This window comes from Bactrocera dorsalis, chromosome 4 (assembly GCF_023373825.1).
Source record: "Bactrocera dorsalis isolate Fly_Bdor chromosome 4, ASM2337382v1, whole genome shotgun sequence".
In the NCBI taxonomy this organism is placed as follows: domain Eukaryota; kingdom Metazoa; phylum Arthropoda; class Insecta; order Diptera; family Tephritidae; genus Bactrocera; species Bactrocera dorsalis.
In genome coordinates, this window is record NC_064306.1 from 59,705,504 (window position 1) to 59,724,997 (window position 19,494).

General features: G+C 38.1%; 1 protein-coding gene across 7 annotated transcripts in view; it reads right to left on the reverse strand.

Annotated features, from left to right (window-relative positions):
- The window catches only part of LOC105232943 (transcription factor kayak), a 129,520-nt gene that overhangs the window by 95,519 nt on the left and 14,507 nt on the right, over nucleotides 1-19,494 (reverse strand). The gene's annotated exons all lie outside the window — the stretch shown is intronic.

Genomic DNA, 19,494 nt, shown 5'->3' on the forward strand with positions numbered 1-19,494 from the left:
TAGCACTTCTACCAGAATACTTCCTGGTATTCGAAAAACAAATGAAATACATTACAAAAATAAATAAATACATGTTCATATATTGGTGTGTGACTGCTGAAGCCACTTAATCTTTTGGCAAGTAACGTTTACATATGTAAGTATGTATGCTTGTAATATTTATTTGTTTACTGCCAACGCAATCCAGTCGCACAAAATACAACAAAAAAGTCGAAGTAAAAACTTCCGGTTTGGTTGCGGTGCCAGACACTTTTTATGTGTTCCAATGCCAACGGTGTCTGGCAAGTTATCTTTGGAAAGGTCAAGATTTTACAGCTGTCATATTCAAATTTCTGCAAGCAACTGCATTAGACTTGCTTCTTGTTTAGATTTATTTTCTCTGCAGAAGATTTATTAATAAATTGTGGTTAATGTTTGAAAATTTTCCAAAATCTATGTCAAAATAAAAGCCTGAAGAGCCTTAGATCCATTTATATATGCCAAGAACTAAGATCGTTTAGGTTGTTTAGCATTCTAAGGGGTGATCTAAGCAGAGGTACTTTCTTCAATAGTCTTTTTTGACAGATCGCGCGTTAGTCGTTCCAGCTGTCATGTTATTTCGGTTCCGTATTAATTGGTATTTCATCATGAAAGGACTTACGCCCGGACAAAGTTAACAAATAGTTCAACTTTATTACGAAAATTCACGTTCTGTAAAAAATATGTTTCGCTCGACTAATGGTCAACATAATTCGCCTACTGAGCGTACTATTCCCAACACTATAACCTATATTGTGGCCCAGCATTCATTATTATATAATATTCGACCGAATAGACCACGTCCAGCACGCAGTGAAGAAAACATAGCACCCTTAGCTGAGAGTGTACATGAAGACCGTGGAGAGCCGATTCGGCGCCGTTCGCAGCAACTCGGACTGAGGAAAGGAACGACTTGCCGCATTTTACATCGAGATCTTAAACTGAAAGCTTACAAAATACAGATTGTGCAAGAACTGAAGTCGCTTAGTCTTCCCAAGCGACATCGCTTCGCTCTATGGGCTCTTAAAGAGTTCGAAGAAGCGTCGAATCGCTTTCGAGCCAAATTTTGTCCAGCGATGAGGTCCATTTCTGACTCAATGGGTATGTAAATAATCAAAATTGCCACATTTGGGAAAAAGAGCACCCTGAAGAGATTCAAGAACTGCCATTTCATCCAGAAAAAACAACGGTTTGGTATGGTTTGTTCGACGGGGGAGTCATCGGGCCATATTTCTTCAAAACTGATGCCGGTGAGCAGGTAACCGTCCACGGCGACCGTTATCGCGCTATAGTAACCTACAATTTGATGTTTAAAGTTGAAGCTCGTGATCCACATCGCATCAATCAATCAATCTATTGAGAGATCACTTAGATAAACAGATAATTTAACGCTTTGGGCCGGTCGATTGGTCACCAAGATCATATGATATCACACCGTTAGACTCCTGCGGGGATATACTTATAAAGTCTAAAGTCTATGCGGACAATCCCGCTTCAATTCAGGCTTTGAAGCAAAACATTATGTGTGTCATTCGCCATTTACTAGTCGGTATGCTCCAACAAGTCATCGAAAATTTGGTCTCAACGGATGTACTATCTGAGACGTAGCCGCAGACGACATTTGAAAGAGATAATCCTAAGAAAATAAATGCCAAAGAATATGTTTTCGAATGATAATAAACATTATCCATTAAATATGAAGTTTCGGTGTTTTTTCTTAAAAAGAAGTAGGGAACTTCGAAATGGAATATTCTTATTTTTAATCGAAATACGTTTAATAAAATTCTTTAGATTATCAATCCAAACAATCAGTTATACTCAACAACTAGCTATTTTTACAAGTTAATGCTTTTATTTTGCTCATAATTGCGTTTCGCATAAAAGAAATCTACAATTGCCGCTAAAGAAAGCCATCCTTAATAAGTAAAGCCTATGTATCAGTCACTTACCATTTATCAGACAATTCCGCATTTGCATTAATTCGAGATTTCGCACAATCACTTTCTCATAAAAAATTTTACAAAGCATTTCAACTTAATGAACCGTCTCCGGCACTACTGATAACGCGTCTGTGAAATTGCGCTTGCTTGCCAAATGAACTGAAGGACCGCGCTCTATATAGACTGGCGATGGCCGACACTGCACTTGTGCGCGCCTACTTGGATGACTAGATTATGAGGCAGCGGCTCAGCATGCGGTCCGCTGTACTCCCATACAACTCTATGTATATGCAAGTGTGTAGGAGCGGGTTGCAAGCGACTTTGAAAACGAGCATTAACCCATGCAAAGCAAATAGCATTCACATAAGTAGATAATTGAGTATAAGTATGTATGTGTGTGTGTGTGGAAAGGCTTATATGCAAATGAGCAAGCAGTTGACATTGACGGGGTGCATTTCTCCCGACACTTCTGCAATTGTTGCGTATTTAATTTTAGCACATAATTAAATTGCTCAGACCTATTGTACATATGTATGTATGTATATACGGATTATTTGCAAACATTTGCTTGTTTAACATTTTATTTATTTAAATATTGTTTTCAAGCAATTATTTGCACAATTTTATGGAAAGCCCTTTCGGTGGTTAATACAAAAGCGCTCTATTATTAAGACTAGAGTTTGCTTAGCTGTATCCCATTACTCGGTGCTCAATTACGTACATTTATTGTGTTGAAAATTCCGAAAATTATTTTTTATTGTTTTGAACTGCCTTAAAGAGTTTGTTGTGATTCGAGTAACATCAAACTCCGCTTACCGGTGAACTGGGTGCTTACGTCTTGTATATATAACCATCTGAGATATTTGCTTTATCAATACGAACACGATTTTGATTAAAAACTCTTCAAAAACACAAATCTCCAAAAACATATTTCGGGATGGTTTGGTGACTAGTATCGGCTCGAAGCATCTTCCTAAATGATCTAGCACTGATATTCTGATGATAAATAACAGGAACTCTACCATTAGATTCCTATAAAGTACTATGCAAGCATGTCTCTCGTCAACGCAACTCTGGTGGCTCCTTTTGTACCCATATACAGGGGAGGCAGTTGTGGGTGGATTGAAGTCAGTCGTTGGAGGAGAGGTACAGTGACCTTCTTTAGAAGAAGGCTTAGGTTGGGTTAGGTTAGATGGCTGATCAAAGATCACACGTAGACTAATAGTATTCCTTTGTGATGCCATTGAAAAAGAACTCCCGTGTTCGGACTTACAGATTAGCGAAGCGCTTTGTAGCCAATACATACTTAGTTACACAAACGCTTAACTTCAACACCCGCCAGTTCGGTGGGATGTCCAAAGGTATGCGGCCCCAAGTGTCTAAGTCTTGACCTCCCTAGAAGAAGGCTTACTGTCGCAAGTTTTCTATCAACTCCATCGTAAGACTTCAGACTTCTTGACTATTGCAGTGTCTTCCAGGCCGAGGTTGCAGCCATTAAGCCTCCTTCAGAGAAGTGACCATCCACTCAGATAGCAGAGCGGCGTTATTAGCTTTGAAAACATAAACAGTGCGTTAAGGGCAGATCAGAGGGTGCCCAATCACGCTATCAATATCATCGAGTGTGTTTCTAATAAGACTTGTATGGGTGCCAGAATATAGAACAATCGTAGGAAACTGTAAAGCTGATGAGCTAGAAAAAAGGCACTTTAGTGGCGCTTTCGGTAGAATGAGGGCAGTTCGTTGCTCCCGTATCCTCTTGTATTTTACTACCAGACTTCGCGGTAGCTTGTCTAGCGCTGAACCACCATCGGTAAATGCGCTGTCGCAGAAGGCTTTTGGCCCAAGATCGATCTCAAAAGATCTAGTGATCTCTTTCTCCTCAGTAAGGCTAGCCTCTCCCTGGTTAGGTAGTAAAGCTGGGAATCCTACTAGACGCCATCTGCAGAAGCTGTGTGGAAGAAAATGAGGTAGAAACAACTCAACACTTACTTCTTGACTGTCTCCCGTTTGGAAGGTCAAGATTTAAAAACTTGGAAGCTCATTTTAGAGATCTTTAGACATCCCAACGAAACTGACGAGAATGGCGCCTGTGCAAAATTTATATTGGCTACTAAACGTTTTTCAAATTTATGAGTTCGAACACAGGAGTTTTTCTTTTCTATGGCTTCACAAAGTAGTCCACGTGCGACCTTTGATCAGCTATCTAACCTAAAACCAATGCCGTATGCCACTCGCTGCCTGTAAATATGGTTTCACAGTGGGCTTTTTGGCGACTTTTCACAAACTACCCATATGCTGTCTAATATATATCCCCCAGAGAAAAGCTCTTTAACTTTTTTAGATAAGAAATGATCGTTGCAATACATCGAAAAGACGGCAGATTTGAAGTGGAAAGCCGACAGCGGTCCTCACACGACCGCGATTATTGCCAAAGTACAGAGCCGCAACAAAATACTCAAGTCGCTAGCCGGCAGAACATGGGGAAAAGACAAAGAAACGTTGTTAACAACATACAAGGCAATCGGCCGGCCAGTCCTTACGATGACAGTTCAGACATGCTAGAACACTGCAATCCGGACTACATATGTATGTATAACAGGATGCCTCGTGATATCTCCCATCGAGCATCTACACGATGAGGTCCATTTCATCCCGGTTAAGGGGCATAATAGACCCCTCTCCAAGCAGTTTTTGCCTTCTAGGTTCTTCAAGAAGTTCTTCCTCAACTACATCGACGATATTTGACAATACGTTGACCAGACTGCGGACGCCACTAACTTCAGATATGCACTGAACGTCATTCACAGTGGAGCCATGAATACCTTCACCGACTCCCTCTAAGTGAATGGTGTCCTTGGAGCCAAACCAGAACATTTTTGGATACCGAGCAAACCCTGCGCATCTGACACCCCTCTCTCAAAGGTCCAAATCCGTCGAAACAGCACGTTCTCTGGGCCTACCGTTGTATGATCTCGATGACAACTTTTCTGAACTTTATCACGCTAACGGGGTCTAGATAACCGTTACAACAACAACAACAAGCATCGGACCCCAGAGCACTTTCGCAGTAAAGTGAAGTACTTAAGTACCTTCTCGCACCAAGTTCTTTTAGTCAAACATTCACTGGGCCGCTAAGCGAGAACACTTGAATTTTCCCACAAATACATATATGTATTATAGACAAGTATGTATGTAAGGTTCATTCAGTATGGTGTAATCGTCTTAATATAGCTTTGGCGTGCGATTCTTGTCACTTTCTTCGATGTTTCTTTTCATTTTCCCTAATTTCGTAATTTTAATTTAATTTTTATTTTTTTTTGCGATTTTTTTGTGGCATGCCACAAGCGGAAGTAGACAATCTATTAGGTTCTCAAAAGCTGCAAAAGTCAACCATTTACACACCAAAATACATAAATACATAGCATGTATTTTGGCATAAGTATACACACTTGTCTTATGCTTCATCTTGCTGATTGATCTTGTGCGAGGACAAGCCAAATTAAAAGTCACCCGAAGCAAGCGCACGTTGGCTCAGGTGATGTTGGCAACATAACGTTGCGGTGAAAAGGCGTGCGCGTTAATTTTTCTTTTTTTTTTGCATTTTTATTAGTTTGTCATTTATTTTCGCAATATCATCTGCTTTCAATTTTAATGACAATTTTTGTGTGAATTCATTTAAGTGCTTTTAAATATTTGAGCTCGTGTGCGAGAAAACTTGTGATTTCACTTGCCATGTGAATTGTGATGAAATAATCAGTGAAATTGAAGGCCAAAACCATAACCCAGTGAAAAAAATTGAATGTTGAGGGTGATCAAGGAGAGAAGTTGCTTAAAAACTAAAACTTAAGAGAAGAAAATTGAGAAGTTGGAATGAGGATGAAGTTCAGGCTTGGTTTAAAAACTTAAACGACACATGAAGTTGGTGAAAGGAAGAAAAAAGAAGATAGTCTGGACTAAGTTATGCGATCTGACCGGTAGACCACAATAAGCCAAAAAAAAGTCTGGTCATGTGGTCATTAGAAGGAGCACGTACGCTATAGCTTTAAGTTGTTGAAGTTCAAATTAAAAAAAGAAAACTTTCTAGATCGCTGTAGAATCTTAGCTGTAACAAAAGCGAAATTTTTTTTTAAGAAATCTGTCTGAAAGATGTGTATCCTGAATAATTCCCATACTAAGGTCACCTACTGGTTCTATCTTTTTGTGCAAATTACGGGTTCTGCGACAGAAGCCTAAAACTGCAGAAGACCTGTTAATTGACTGCATGACAGACTGCAGGCGGAAGATAGAGACCACACCACAGATCCACAGAAGGGATCACATCACCTCACTAGCATCCAGCAGTATATTGGAATTTATCAATATATTGGATCTAAAGGAGTCGTTGTGACTTAGGAGAGGAGACAATAGACCTGAAGTCGTAGTGCAATCTCACCTACTTGAAGTATCAGAATCTACATCCATTGACTGAATATTTTGTTCTTGGCAAATTTTGTCTAATTGCTTTGACTCTTCCTTGACCTTTTGGACATCAAATGGGGTTCTTACCAATAAAACCCTCTAGTAAGGATCAATTAACCAATTTGTATCAATTTTCTGTGGGTCCCACCAGAACGCAGTACAAAATCTTCGTGAGCCGATGAAGATAAACGAGTGTGGCTGTCACTAGAATTCGGAAGTCGCAACCTTCGAATCGAAAACCGAAGCTGTAGTTTTCCAAGATAACACAGTGATGGCGTTCGACTAAATTTATTTGACTTTTCAAGTGCTGGAACTAATCTGAAACAACTTATACAGGTCTTCTTCTCAGACACCGTAGACAACGCTTCCGTGGTTATGGGCGAGTTTACAACAGCGCGCCAGTCGTTCTTCCTTTTCGCTGGCCATTCTCCACCTGATCTTTTCAACTTCTTCTCTTCATCTGCTTTCCTCGGCAGATACTTCGTCGAATATGTACATATACTTTCAGAACTGAAGTGTTTTCGTCCATTCAAACGACATGACCTACCCAGCGTAACCTCTTCTTCTTCTTTACTGGCCTAGAGACCGCTTGCGAGGTTATAGCTGAGTTAACAATAACGCGCCAGTCCTTTCTTCTTTTTGCAAGGTGGCGCCAATTGGAGATTCCAAGCGAAGGCAGGTCTTTCTCCTTCTGGTATTTCCAACGGAGTGGAGGTCTTCTGCTTCCCCCGGGGTACTACGTCGATCACTTTCAGAACCACTGTCTTTTAATGCGGTGAACTATGTCAATATCGTCATATACATATCTCATACAGCTTATCGTTCCATCGATTTCGATATTCGTCGTGGCCAATGCACAAAGAACCATAAATCTTCCGCACTACCTTTCTCTCGAAAACTCGTACTCCTAACGTCGACTTATCAGATGTTATCATCGTCCTTGCCTCCGCACCATATAGTAGGACGGGAATAATAGAATTTGGTCTTTGTTCCTCGAGAGAGCACTTCACTTCTTAATGCCTACTCAGATCGGAGTATCACCTGTTGGCAAGAGTTATTCTGCGGCTGGCGTTGTTGTTGGAGTTAATCCTGGCTCCAAGATAGACGAAATTAACTACGATTTCGAAGTTATGAGTGTCAACAGTGATGTTGGAGCCATGTTTCGAGTACGACGGCTGCTCGTTTGATGACAGGGGATATTTCATCTTGTCCTCGTTCACTTATACAGGTCTGAGCTAGCAATTTACGTAAAAATTTCGAGTTTTCTTGGTATGTTTTTACACAAATCAATGGTTCGATATTTAATAAATTTTTATTTTGCCTTTGTACCAATTTTAGGCCATTGCGAATAATAATAATTATATATAATTCGATAACCATCTTTTAAACAAAAATGGCTTTTGAACTGCAGTACTGAAGGTACATCCTGAGTAATGTGGGTCCAAATAATCTCAAATCGACTCCTAAGGACTGGTTTACTTTAGCTGTATTCGGAAAAAAAATCGTGAAATCATATATTGACTTACAGGTGTTTTTAAAAATCTCAGTAACTGAACCTTCGACCTACTGCGTGACTCCCAGTCAACCCTTGAACACCGTGATAAGTGTTTTGTTTACATGGCTTTTGTTAATTGTCGTCTGTCATCGCCTTTTTAAGTAACATTTCAAAAGTACAGAAAATCAATATTACATCTCAAAATTATCATAAACTTAACTGAAAAGCCGAAACGCATTGAAGCTCTCAACCAAAATAAAGAAAAAACTCAAAACAAACTATCAACAAGCTGCGGAGCTGCGGTCGTATTGTTGCCACACAAAGAAGGTTAACCAAATACGGTTATGACCTACGCCAACTTCATGTAAATTTACAGTCAACAGATAAACAAACTCACATAAGTACATACATACGAACAACGAACGGTTAATAAATACGACCGACAATTACATGGCACAAAAGAGTGAAAGGTGCGCCGTAACGCCACCGAACAATGGGCGCTTGCCGCTGTACAATCAGTAAAAAGTATAATAATAATAAAAATAAATAATAACAAAAGCGTTACAACAATAAAAATAACACTAACAACACCAAAGTCACAATGGCCATACATACAAATAAAGAGAAACCTTAACGGTTGAGTGCCGGTCTGTCAATTTTTACTTTGTCTCTTTACTTGCACGCCTTTTTAAGTGGGTCACATAGAGGCCAACACAGCAACAACAATAATAATAACAACGATGATATGTAGCGGAAGATGCCGTAAATGGGTTGTGTGCCTTTGCTGGTGGCAACGACAATGTTTGCAACCAAAAATAGTTATACAGATGAATGTCACTCCAAGTGAAGAATATATGGTGGATATAAAGGGTGATTTTTTAAGAGCTTGATAACTTTTTTAAAAAAAAAAAAACGCATAAAATTTGCAAAATCTCATCGGTTCTTTATTTGAAACGTTAGATTGGTTCATGACATTTACTTTTTGAAGATAATTTCATTTAAATGTTGACCGCGGCTGCGTCTTAGGTGGTCCATTCGGAAAGTCCAATTTTGGGCAACTTTTTCGAGCATTTCGGCCGGAATAGCCCGAATTTCTTCGGAAATGTTGTCTTTCAAAGCTGGAATAGTTGCTGGCTTATTTCTGTAGACTTTAGACTTGACGTAGCCCCACAAAAAATAGTCTAAAGGCGTTAAATCGCATGATCTTGGTGGCCAACTTACGGGTCCATTTCTTGAGATGAATTGTTGTCCGAAGTTTTCCCTCAAAATGGCCATAGAATCGCGAGCTGTGTGGCATGTAGCGCCATCTTGTTGAAACCACATGTCAACCAAGTTCAGTTCTTCCATTTTTGGCAACAAAAAGTTTGTTAGCATCGAACGATAGCGATCGCCATTCACCGTAACGTTGCGTCCAACAGCATCTTTGAAAAAATACGGTCCAATGATTCCACCAGCGTACAAACCACACCAAACAGTGCATTTTTCGGGATGCATGGGCAGTTCTTGAACGGCTTCTGGTTGCTCTTCACCCCAAATGCGGCAATTTTGCTTATTTACGTAGCCATTCAACCAGAAATGAGCCTCATCGCTGAACAAAATTTGTCGATAAACACATTTCGAACCGAACACTGATTTTGGTAATAAAATTCAATGATTTGCAAGCGTTGCTCGTTAGTAAGTCTATTCATGATGAAATGTCAAAGCATACTGAGCATCTTTCTCTTTGACACCATGTCTGAAATCCCACGTGATCTGTCAAATACTAATGCATGAAAATCCTAACCTCAAAAAAATCACCCGTTACATATGTATATTATACATTAGAGCGGGTCGATTTTTATTTCTAAAAAGTCCGATATGTGAGAAATGTTCTCCGGATCAGGCATCGAACAGGCTTTCGGTCCAAAACCGGTTTCGAGTGAAGTTTAAAAGATCTGAATAATTGGTTGTATAGACCTAAAAGACTTTTAGTCTAAAGCCAGTTACGAGTGAAGTTAAAAAAATATAAGATATGTGATCGATTTTATCGAAAAATAATCGACCCGCTCTAAAATACATACATACATATATGTATAGGCTCATATTGAGTTATATATATACATATGTATATGTACATAAACTTATATAAATAGAAGCAGTTATAGAGGAATGAGACTAAACGCGCCTTGAATCCCACCTTCATAAATAAACTTTTGATGATAAAAGTACTGCTAGTGCTTCAAAGTAGAGGTCTCAGTATTCCGCCTTAAAATAGCTTAAAACTTTCGAATTTCTACTTCACTTTAACATTTATTGACTGAATGTCCCGAACTTGCATAGAGTGCCAGCAGAGAAGGATTAAGCAGATTCGCGAAAAAAAGTAGACAAAAAAGTCCATTTTTGCCGATTTTGTTCCATTTATTTTGATTCAAAAGCACCGAACTGGAAGGATAGTAAATATCGATCAAATAATGGAAATATCAAGTGGGAACTACTATTTCGATTGCACAGAATTGGGTTAGGTTAGATTATACTGGCCAGCTATCACGCCATACATAGACCTACTGGTCCTTAGTAATGCTAGATGGAGGTTCAGTTTAGTTTGGGGTAAAGAATTTCTCACTCAGGACGTTAACGTTTTTTGCGAACTTTGAGAGTGACTTGAGGTCTACGCTTGATACTTTGTCAAGTCCTTTGAACTCCTGAGTCGAGTTCTAGATAGAGATGGACAAAGACTCATGTCAACTTCTCTGCATGTATCGCTATTAATTATTCCAACCGGGTAGCAAGTGATGCCAGTAGGTTGTGACCTGTCAAAAGATCAACAGCCGTCCGGCAGTCCTTTCGAGATCATATGACATGATCTTGCAATCACATGATCTTCTCAGTTCTGCATGTACTTAAAGCATTCCATCTCGCCCTTATCCGCTTTTTAGCCCTTTTGGGAATATCGTTGTATATCGTTTTTCCCAGTATTAAACATCACAAAAAATTTGCTTTAACACATTAAAATGAGGCAGGATACAAAGAGGTCCATGTATGGGGGTCACACAAATTAAAGTAAAAATCCTCATTAACTGAATTTCTCTTGGCGATTCGCTGCTAAACCGCAAAAAAAACAATCCACTTTTGATGATGAAAAGTTGGGCACTTATGACAACTTAAAACAAAAATCACGACAAGCACGATGGTCAAGTACGGATTAACAGTCCGGAAAGTTTTGTGTGTTTATGTGAGATCGGCAGGGAATCATCCCTTAATTCTGTACTACTGTCAAAAATTGGATCAGCTAAAAGAAGCAAGTGCCCAGCACCGGCCAGCTTTGGAAAATTTGAGAGAAATCCTGTTCCATCGCGACAACGTTAGGCCATGCACAAATGTAGTTAGCGACTTGACAGAAATTGCAGTACCTTGACTGGGAAGTTTTTATGCATCCATCATGGGTTCTGTTACTACTTGCTCCTGTCTATAGTGCATGATTTGGATGGCAAAAGGAGGATTTCCTTCAAAATAACTGCACTATAGTATAGCAGAACGGGGATGATGAGTGACATGTAGAGTTTGGTCTGGTCTGCATAATAGCAGCTCCTTTTCGTCTTTAAATACCATTTCTGAAATGGTGGTTAAGACCGTAACAAAACTTTTTCAAAAAAAACTACTTTTGAAAAGTAATTGTTTGTTTTCTCGAGGCGTAAATTTAAAAGATAAACGTATACCTTCAGGAACTTTCTAACTAGAAAGTCTCTATATCTATATGACAATACTCAGATAAAAATTATTTACGATAACATTCATATATGGTATAATATATAAATTAAGTATCTTTATTATGCCTGCGACAATATCTTTATTATTAAAGCTTACAATCATAAAAATTATAATGTTTACTCATTAATTCATAAACAAGCCGAGTGCATGATATTAATTAATGGACTACGTAGTAAACGCCGGTCAACAAACTCAAAATTATGAAAAAAAAATATGCATAAAACAATTAATTAAGTCAAAATACCGGCAGATATAGAGTGAGTAGTCGGTCAGTGGAATATACTCTCATATTATAAAATACTATATCATACATACTATACATATATACTCTCTAAGAAGCAATGAATGCCGTCTGTGCTTATTAGCTTATCGCCATCATGTGCGCAGGCATACTCAAAGCCCTAAAAATCTTGACACTTGCAAAGGCGTCTGTGTTGTTCTTACTGTTCACTTGGATGTGTGCAAATTCTTAAGCAAATCAGGTCAAATGCCTACAGCAATAAATTCGTATCTACATATATATTGACTTATATACTTGTTTTATATTTATATAGAAGACTGTGCGATTGTTGTATGCAAATATGTGAGTGTGAATCTCGGTGACGTGTGATGGGAGACGATTAAAGCAAGCAAAATAATAACAATACAGTGGTGTGACAGTGACACATAGAGGGGTTTGAAATGGGGTACGATTGCCTCCATATATTGCTTTCATTATTATCTCGAGAATTTATCTCAGTATACATACGTAATTTGATGAAATACTGAGGTCGCTGCAAGCTCAGGAAGCGTTTGTCTAATATGGGCATAGTCTCATGCGCAAACTACCGGTTTGCAACATGGTACAAGAAACTCTAGAATGCTTGATTCTAGATTATCCAGCAGCTTGTTGAAGCAGGCTCAAGGGCCTAGGTTCCCTCTACGTGAGCAGGGATCACATCACCTCAGTCGCGTCCAGCAAGCTTCTGGAATTATTCAGAGTGCTGAACCTTTGCGACCTTCTGTGATATAAGAGATGGCACAATTGACCATAGGTCGCAGTGTGAAGCCTCAAATATTTTTTATCTATCTATCTATCCATAAATAAGTTAAAGCTCTATCAAGACCAGCATTTATCGATAGTATGGTGAATTCAATCGAGGTCGTAGAGCACTTCAGGACAAATTTCGCCGAGTTCGTCAAAACTCAGTTCTTGTTCCGAAACCTATTGATGCTCTGCGGGACAACTCTCGAGAAAAGACATTCCAAGGCCTACGTACTTTATGCGTAACATTAAAATTACATTGAAGAATAATTTTATTTATTTTATCAGAAATCCTATTTTTTGTGTCGTTCTTCTGGGCATTTTTCCTTAGAAGCTTATCGCCAAGTATTGAATCCATTCCAAATTCCTTAGTTAAATACTTCCGAAAACGGATCACTCTTTACAATGAAAATGCGAACTCTCACAGGTCGACTGGAAAAAACTACATTATTGGGCTCAAAGCATCGATTTTGCGAATAGGTCTAACCTGACATGGCATAACTTCCCTTTATTCCCGTACGTAAAAAATAAACTAATAGGTCGACAGTTGAAGATGAGGTTGATGCCCTCCGAACACTTGGTTTGGAGATACCTCAATCAGAGGTAGAAAACGCAAAAGCGCTTCGACAGTTGGTTCAAATTTATGGAAAAGTGTATATGTAAAGAACATTTAAAAAACAATAAAACGATTTTCGTTAATCAATATTCGTTTTTGTTCTCTAATCACGTAATGTAAAAGGCAATTCTCGCATTATATACCAAATTTGAACTTGATTTTGATCGTTCAGTTTGTATGGCATCTATGTCCTATAGTCGTCCGACATTGGCGATTTTGATAAATTTTCAGCTTCTTGGTCAGTAAAGGAAATACATATAAGCTTTTGAAAATTTTTAGGCTTGAGATTTTATTTGTATTTAAGAATATCTTGTTAATTGAAAGTAATTTAAACTCTAACAACTTCTTAAAAAAATTATTTTCTTTGCAGTTATCATCACCGGACTCACGACATGTTGGTAAGTCAAGATACATCTATTTATTATTTCCATTGCCAAAATTCTACATTCCACCATTTAAAGCTGACGATGAAAAATTGTTGCCTACATTTAAGCGCGCAGCTCAAAAAGTGCAATCGAAAGCGAGTAAAAGTAAACATTTCTTCACTAAAAATTTTTGATTTAACACTTTCTCCTCTGAAAATTTTTAATGATTAATTGCATAAAAGCTATCGAATTAACACGTTGACTGCCAGTGTATCACCGGTGGTCACTATGGGGAATTTGCCCGATTTCATGGTATTTAGTCATTTTATCGAAGGTTAAATATTTGGGTTTTTTTTTAAGTTAAACATATTAAAAACAGATGGCTCCATATGACTCCATACCAAAAATGTTAATTAACAGTGCACTGTTAAGGCTATGCACTGTTAAAGTCAGCTGTTGCAGCCCAAAAGCACGTGGTTGAGAAAAGGCAGTTTTGGTTAGTTACTTTGAAAGTGCGATACTTAAAAGTTAAACAATTTATTAATTCAATTTATGATGGAAAACAATCATACTGGTTTGTATTATATGTTGTGCGTACTAATATTTTGATATGTGCCTGTCTTACTAATATTTAGCCAATTTTAAAACAGGTCTAAAAGGTAATTTTTTGAAAAAAAAAAATTAACTTTACGTATACTTACAAAAAATAACTTTCGTTTGTAACAGTTTAAGTCCAGTATATGTCGTAGAGCCATTAATTATGAATAAAAGACAATTTGTCTCAATGTGCACAAATGCGCACAATCTGCGTAATTTCGTTTTTTTGTCAGGTGTATCTTCGAGTTTTCGAACGCGGAGCTTTTTGAAGTATGGCTTAAGGAGACGGAGAACTCAAACCAAGAAAGATCAATTCTTGATTTTCTTTCGAGTAAAATAAGTTAGAGACATTGATGTTGTAAAACACAACAACTATTTGAAAAAGAAAAGCAGTTTATTTTGCCTAAATATAAATGGTAAATGGAAGATATGCAAGAGAAACAAAAAATATTTTGAGAAGAAGTATGCAAATGGCTGCAAAGTGCAATAAAACTTTGTTTTCTCTGAATCGAATCAAATCGAGAAACGCCAAATTGGACGCCCGAAATTGGCTTATTCGGTTAAAGGAGAAGAAGCACAGAGGAAAGAAGCTGCAGCTCTATCTAAATCACACGGTTGCAACGTCTCCTTGTTAATTCAACAGCCAGTAAAGCTGCCCGATCTCAGGGTTTCATGATCTTTCTGTAGTCCTTAATACTCTTGCAATTAGTCCGGAAAAGGCAAAGGATCTAAGGGAGATTTTGAAATGCCCTATTAAGCAGCCTATTTCGTGCATCAAAGGACGAAGCATTGGCCCTTTTATTAGATCAAGGCTTAAGCAAGGAGCAGTACTGCGCAATTAGGGACGATGCTAAGCACAGAGATGCCGACATATACCCTCTATATAAAGATGTTGTTGAACAAAAAAAGCTTTGTAGACCTGCTAATATATACATTAGCGATACTGTAGCAAAGGTCCCAATGCAAGATCTTTTTAAGTCATACGGCTACTCGAATTGTTGTGCTTCAAGAAGAAGTCATTATGAATACGATGAGGCAGCAGGAGGTAGATTTTATATCAGCTGATTTAATCCTAAGTTATGGGTTCGATGGTAGTACCGGGCAGTCGAACTATAACCAGGCCTATGCTGACCAAGGATCATGCGATTCAGATGCAAGCCTATTTGCCTCAACCGTATGCCTCCTTCGACTAATTGATGCTTCTGGACTTGTTTTATGGAATAACCGTACTCCACAGTCGATAAGATTTTGCCGCCCTCTCAAATTGGAGTTTTTGAAAGAAACAAGAGAAGCCATATTAAAAGAGGACCTGAACATCAAGAAGAAATTAAGAACTTTTACCATGCAAAATAATGTTCAACGACAGGCAGTGCATTAACATAAAATTTCAACTTCATTTGACTGTCATAGATGAAAAGTGGTCAATGCACTGACAAATACAACGTCTTCTCAAGCATGCCCAATATGTAATGCAACACCTAAGGACTTCCTTGCCAACAAAAATTTTAAGTGCTCGAGTTTGTTCCACTTTTAGATAATTTAAAAACACGGGTTAAGTCCGCTTCATAGCTGGATAAGATGTTTTGAATTTGTATTACACGCCGGTTATAAGTTAACTGTTCAGAAATGGCGAGTGACAACATCTGTGGACAAAAAAACGATTGCAGATCGGAAAAAGGAAATTCAGCGTATGTTTTGGGAGAGGCTATGCTTAAGGGTCGATAAGCCAAAACAAAATGGATCTGGCAATACAAACAATGGAAACACGGCACGGCGAGCATTTACCAATTTTGAAACATTTGCAGAAGTTACCGGAGTTGATAAAGAAATAATTCGGAACTTAAGAGTTATATTAATTTGCTTGTCTTGTCTTGTCAACTGCCGATTGATTTGGAGAAATTTGAACAATTTTGTTTTAAAAACTGGGGAACAAATTGTGGATTGTTATCCATGGTTGCCAATGACGGCAACTGTTCACAAAATAATTGTCCATTCAAGGCAAATTATGGAAAATACAATACTTCCCGTTGGATATTTCGGAGAAGAAGCGTCGGAAGCACGCAACCAAATTTATAAAGCAGATAGACTGCATCACGCACGTAAGCATAGTCGTGTCAATATTTCATGGATGTTTTCAATAGAGCCTTAGATACTTCTGATCCTGTCATTTCTTCAACAAACCTAATGAAGCGAAGTCGGAAGCATAAAAGTATGGAACTTCCTTCAGAAGTTTTAAGCCTTTTATTGTGCAATTTTGAAGGCCAGGATCAAATTGAGGAAATTGGAGATGAAATTGACGATTTTTATTTTATGTCTGACGAAGACCTTGAGAATGAAAATATTTTATAAGCTTATTATTGTATTATTTGGTTGTCACTTTATCAACTTTTCTATATGAAAAAAAAAAAATTGTTTTCTCGTCCTGGGAGGGCGGAACCACACCCATTTATACAACAACTATTTCCAACAGAGTCCATATCAATAATAAAAAAAAACTGTTTTGAAAAATCTTATTTATTTTAAAAAGTTTTTGATTAAATTTATCCAAATGGGAGGGCGGAACCACGCCCATTTTACCAAAAACTATTTCCAACGATCTCCATAAGACTAATACAAAAAAAACCGTTTCAAAAAATCTTATTTAGTTTAAAAGTTAATAAATAATATTTCGTCAGGGAAGGGGCGGAGCCACGCCCATTTTTCTAAAACATTCCTATCGTGTCTATAACAATAATAAAAAACCGTTTCGAAAATCTTACTTAGTTCAAAAGTTATTAATTAATACCATGAAATCGGCCAAATTACCCCATAGTGCGGTGGTCATGACAAAAATCTATTTCCAGCTGCCAAGCAAGAAAATAATTGTTTTATTTTGGCATAGGTGTGTACACCAGCGATAAGTTGGTTACTTTTTGTCATGTTTTACCGGTGCGATACCGCAGTCAAGGTGTTAAAATATGAATATGAAACTTCTCTCCAAATGAAAAAAGTTAGCGGCGCCACTGTATGTAATGAAAGCCCAATGACGCTATAAAGAGTATTTTTAATCAAATTAATTTGAGCACATTTAGGCTACTGACCCATTTAATTGACATTTTAGAACTACGGCAAAAAATACACAATAAACAGTAGAGGCCTGCGACGCCATCAACGTGTGGTTTAGCTCACCGCAGCTTAGAGCTTTTGGCTTGAAGCTTTTTAATTTCATTTTTTTTTTGTCTGGCTTTTTATTATTTCTTATCAAATTCAGTTTTTATTGCTTTTTCTATATTTTTTTCTAACTAAATTGTTTTTTCCTTTCAAACTTAATTGTTTCTTTTCTTAGCATTTTTGCTACTTTTTCTCCAAAGCTTTGTCTTTACTTTGCTAGTGCAATGAACTCTTTGCTACAAGTTGTTGTTGTTCTATACTTATATGAATTTGTTTTTATCTTTCACTCAGCTGCTCGCTGCTCGAAGGTGTATGCGTATTGTGAAATTATTCTAAACAAATTTAGCGAACTCGTTTTTACCGCTATTATGCAGTCGCGCCAACCAAAAGCACACCCCCCACAGGCCACGCAGTCAGCAAGCCAAGCAATTTGCGCTTGAAATTTTGTTTATTTTTGCTTAAATTTTATTATTTTTGGACTTAAAGATTTTTTAGTTTTTTTTCTTTGTTGGACTTTGCTATTTTAAGCTTTTGTTCGACGTTTAGAGAACACTTAGCACCAAATTTGTTTGTTTGTTATTTCTTGCTTCTATTTTTGTAGCTCTTTTCTTTTTAGTTGTTGTTGTTGTTGTTTTTCGTGTAGATTCACATGATTGCTGGCTGTTATGACTATTATTGTTATTATTTTTTTATCTCATTTCTTCTGCAAACTTTTTTCGCTGCCGCGTCTTGCCTAGCCACCCGCTTGGTTGCTCGTGCGCTCGACTGCTGTTTCGGCTTTCGCGAGTAGTGTTTGCTGGCATTGATTGTGGTTGTGGGGTTTTGACCTCGAAAACAAGCGGCAACCTTAACCAACAACTGCAAGTTCAATGCCACGCATTGACCTTGAGTCGTTACCACCCCTTTGCGACGCAAATGGGCTAGCTGTCTGCATGCATTGCTGTGTGTGTGTGTGTGTGTGAGTTTGAGCGCGCAGAGGTGTGTTGATTTTTCATGTTATTTAACTGGAATTGATTAGTTTGAATTTGTTTTTATCAAATGGCAGTTTGCAAATGCAAACGTAAACGCAAACAAGCGCATCCAACACTGTACATTGTATGTACCTACGCACACACACAAACATACAACATAGAAAATATTTTTTTTTTGTAGCAAAAACAAATATGTAGCTAAATAAGTGTAGACGCTGGGTGTAATAACCTGTGAAAGAAAGCAAAAGCAAAAACGCGCACAACAATAACAACTACCTAATCACCTACAACAACAATGATGATAACAACTCGAGCACTTTTTGCCAAAAACAGTTGCAAGTCATTGAAAGGCGTTGAAAGGCCTCAAATCATAAAATCTCACCTCGTTTGCCATTGTTTTCATTATTTTTATTGTTGTTGTGTTTTTGTGATATCTTATTTGTGTGCGTACTTGCATTAGCATTTATTTAATTAAACTGAGTTATCTGGAATTTAGAATGTTTTGTGATGACTCCACAAAGTAGCAAATAAACACAGTTGCTTGAATCAAATTAAGTTGAAGCGGGAGTCATGCAAAAATTATCAAGAAAAAGTGCAACTAAGACATAAAATATTTTCATTATAATGGTGGTAAGGCTCTTGAAAATTTCCAAGAAGATCTGACGTTTTCGAGCCAACTTTTGTGCAGCACTGGGGCCCATTTCTGGTTCAATGGGTATGTAAGCAAGCAAAATTGCTGGTGATAACGTAACCGTCAATAGCGATCGTTTTCCCGCACTGTTAACCGACTATTTAATGCCTGAAATTGAAGCTTGTGATCTCGGCGACGTTTGGTTTCAACAAGACGATGCCACTTCCCACCCATCACACAAATCCATGGGTTTTTTGAGAAAACACTTCGGTGAACAGATACAGCGTTTGTCCGGAAAGTAATAGGACTGATTATCTTCCGCCGTGACTGTTCTTCGCGCACCGACTGAGTTCGGTAGTGGGCGTTCCTAGCTAAAGAACGAGCGGCCTGTCAGTTGTCTCCGAGCACCTGGAGAATCAGCACAAACATTTTCACTTGACGTGTTTCTGTGAGTGGTGCAAGCCGAAAATGCAGAGTTCAAT